Raw genomic sequence first — 3,471 nt, forward strand, 5'->3', positions numbered from 1 at the left:
ACCCGCGCAATGCGGCGGGAACCGTGAATTTAACCGATTTTGAAGTTTCACTGGTTTTATTAGAGAAGATTTAACGATGATGTAAGTTACATTTGGTCTTTACATATTAATTTAATTTGAATAAATATGAGTTATGGTTTCAATTACAGTCTATTAATGAAAAAAATTGTATGACAGTTTAAAATTCAACATATTTAAACGACTCCATAAATGTGTTCGATTTACACCAAGAGCAAAGAATCAAGATATCAAGAGCGAGACTGAGAGTTCTAGAGCAATTGAATGAGAGAATTTTAATAACTCATGGTGAATATCAGTTTGAATCTCATCTTAGGGGATGGGGAGAAGACATAGAGGCATGAGAGGGTGAAAACATGAGTAAAAGGTGTCAAAAGTATCTTGGAAACTTGAAAAGAAAAGATAATAATGTGCATTGATAACTTGTACTATATGCTATTTTAATTGTAGATTAAGAGAATTTAAGATTGAATGCATAAATTAGTAGTACTTAATGCATTATGAATTTTTTTAAAGAATTTTAAGACTTTGTGCATAAATATATAGTACTTTGTACATTAAAAATTGTTTTTAATACTTTTGATAAGGTTTATAAGGTACTATAGATGATATGAATCAAACACTATAGTCACAACTGTTATTCATTCCCATTCCTTACCTTAAGCACCCCCTAACATTTTGAGATGACAACCAGGGGAGAACCATAGTCATAACTGCTAACCCTGTTTTTTTTTTATATTAAAAAATTGATATAGTAATTTCCTTTTAATAGAAACTTATTTTTTTGGTAAGGCCATTAACTTAATTGGCTTTGCTCCCACTCAACCTCAAGATCATACGCTAATAGACTAAGGGGACATTTACGTAAAGATTATTTAGTTAAGCGTTTACCAAGTCATATTACCTTACTAAATAAATATGACAAGTACCAAGAATCTTACCCGGTAAGTGATGGTGACGACTTTTACCACAATTAACACTTATCGGATAAATTGTTGCACACAATACTGTTTTGGTGGCCTAAAATCTTACCTGGTAAGTAGTAGCGTTAAATTTTGTCCGTACGCACTTATCCGGGTAAGTGTTTGGTAAATGTTCCCTAAATTATAATTCACGATTTCTTATTATGCCCAACAGTTCATTTTAAAAGTTATTTGGTTAGCATTTCAGAAATATAATATCATTGTTTTTGTCATTTTCAAAAAATTAGTAGTTACTTTTTTTAACTTATTTTATTTGTGATTGATGTTCCCTCTGGATCGAGATCCGGGCTCCACCACTGATGCCCAATAAAATGAAACACCAACAAAAAGTATCCTTATGTTAAGCGGCATTGTTTATTTCGTTTGCCGGGTTGTTTTATTCCCAAAACATTGAAGCATTAACATAGTTAAAAAGATGTATTGACTTTCGAGATTATGATTCTTAGCTCAACTGACAATTAAGACTTATGTCTTTAGGGTTTTTCTTCATTGGTCACCGTTCGAGTCAGCAAGGCACTGGGGATTTTTCTGATAGTTCTCCAAGACCCTTGGGATTAATTGAGGTAAGCGCAAGTGACGTTTATCTGCTCTAACTCACGATAATTGCAATTTCTGGTTGTCAAAGGGGTGTATTCACCAACCCCATCGGAGAAGGATCCTTCACACACCAATGACCAATCCATATTCAAATCAATGTCAGAAGATAAATAAATATAATAAATGATTTGAATCATGATAAATGGGAGGTGTACTGATAATAAGTGTAAGGTGAGGAGGGTAAAACAGTGTATGAAGCCTATACATTGGAAGAAGAAGAAGCTTAAGATGGAAAAAAACCCAAAATTCCAAAATCCATCACATCAAAGAGCATATGAAGTAAAAATTTGATCAACATCATGATCTAAAAAGGTATAAAAAAAACTCAATTCTTCCGTTGTTTAGTTGTCCGCTATCGATTTTGAATGGAAACCGAATTACTTTCTATGTTGATATGTTTCATTTCGGTATTGGAAGCTACAAAAAATAGTACAACAAGAAATTAGAACTCCAAAAATCTAAACAATCGATTTATAATAAGATTGTTGAGTCATTACAATTTATATGAAGTGTGAATTTGATCGGTGATCACAAATAAGTACCTGAGAGATAAGTTTGGAGGCATGATCACAAGCAGCATATCTCTTCAAGGGTGAATCGTCTGAAACTGTTTGATATCAAGCGTCTGACTGATAGATCCAAGAGTGAAATAAACATTGCTGGCAGCCGGCACATCAACTCTGATTTCATCAATATTCAACCAMAACAGTAATACMTGTGCCTGAAGACCTTTGATCTCGCTAAGCACACCGTAGTTGAACAACGAAGTTATCTGTGGGATCGAAAGTGTAGGATGTGACAGGATCTGATAAGAGACCAACACGAAGCTGTTATCTGTGGGATCGAAAGTGTAAGATCGAAAGCTGTTACCTTTGGGGGGGGGGTTTCTTTACTATTAGTGTTAAATCTGATAGTGTTAAATCTTATTGGTAAGCACTTACCGGGTAAGTATTTGATAAACGGCCCCTAAGTGTGATCCAGATTAGACCAGTGGAAGATCTTGATAGTGGCAGTTGACTTTCATCTCATGTGGATGAAAACCTTTTCAAGGAACTCTCCTTTCTTAACAAACAACTAACTAAAAAGAGTTTCAATGAAGAAAGTAAAATATATTAACTTCTCTTGTGTGATCCAAAGCTCAGTATGACGTAGAAAGGAAAAGAAAAGTAAAATGTTCTTCCTAAACAGAACAGGAAACAATGACATCTCAATTCTCAACCACAATCAAAAACCTTATTATGATGCTTTTAACAACTATATATATATCAATAAAAATTCATGTCTTCTTTGACAAAATAAATCAACTATATGCATCAGTTCTAGTTCCAAACACTTCAGTGAACAGAGTTGAAGATTTTAATGTAAATGTTTGTCCATAGCTATAATATTACTCGTGTTTCCATTATATTGAAACAGAAAAGAGTTCTGCTATTTTACCGATGGGGAAATGTTTCCATTGGCCACCTTTTGTGTATTCAATGTGGGGTAACAGTATAAAGGCTTGAAAAAGACCCATGCGTTAGAGATCGGTAAAGGTATCTTGCTCTAAGCACCTTCAATCCATAATAAATTAAAAACTTCTTTTGTCCAATTTGACCAACCAAAGTATATTAACAAAAAATCATGGTAAAAATATCAGTTAAATCTTCAATGTGGTGGACAACAATGACAKAAGTAGATAAYTGAAAGCATCATTACACARTAGCACCAAATGACCTCCTAACCTCCATGATCAGGACRCAAGCAAGGGATCAACTCCGATCAAGTAATACGATAGGAAATAAATCAATATTTATTTACTTCCTAATAAGATATATTTCTTATAATTCTATTTTTTCTACAATATGTTCCCTTCACCTTTATTTGTATTAGT

The sequence above is a fragment of the Cynara cardunculus genome (assembly GCF_001531365.2).
Source record: "Cynara cardunculus var. scolymus isolate 2C chromosome LG 16, CcrdV1, whole genome shotgun sequence".
In the NCBI taxonomy this organism is placed as follows: Eukaryota; Viridiplantae; Streptophyta; class Magnoliopsida; order Asterales; family Asteraceae; genus Cynara; species Cynara cardunculus.